Source organism: Echinops telfairi, unplaced genomic scaffold, assembly GCF_000313985.2.
Source record: "Echinops telfairi isolate 266 unplaced genomic scaffold, ASM31398v2 ScPeMD7_5805;HRSCAF=6673, whole genome shotgun sequence".
NCBI classification, from domain to species: Eukaryota; Metazoa; Chordata; class Mammalia; order Afrosoricida; family Tenrecidae; genus Echinops; species Echinops telfairi.
The window spans coordinates 536921-537521 of record NW_022109704.1 but is presented as its reverse complement, the minus strand read 5'-3'; positions in this window follow the sequence as shown (position 1 = coordinate 537521).

The following is a 601-nucleotide window of genomic DNA, read 5'->3' as shown; positions in this document are numbered from 1 at the left end:
TTGCTCTGTCTTGTTTTTGTGCATGTTATTATCTCTGCAGGTCTGTCTAAATAAGATAGGCTGGATGAACAATCTGGAGGGGAAAACAACCAGACTGACAGTTCTCGGGGGACATGGGAGAGGAGGAGGTAGGGGGAAAGGAAGTGGTGTTAACAAACCCAGGGACAAGGAAACAACAAGTGCTCCAAATCGGTGGTGAGGAGGGTAATAGGAAGCCTGGTAGGGTGTGATCAAGGGCAATGTAGCCAAGAGGAATTACTGAAACCGAAATGAAGACAGAGCATGATAGTGTGACAAGAGGAAAGTCAAAAGAAATAGAGGAAATAGCTAGGAGGCAAAGGGCATTTATAGAGGTCTAAACAAAGGCATGTACATATGTAAATATATTTATATATGAGGATGGGTAAATAGATCTATGTGCATATATTTATAGGTTTAGTATTAAGGTAGCAGATGGACATTGAGCCTCCACTCAAGTACTCCCTCAATGCAAGAATACTGTACAGTACTTTGTTCTATTAAACTGGCATTCTATGATGCTCACCTTCTCAACACAACCACTGAAGACAAAGCGGGTGCATAAGCAAATGTGGTGAAGAAA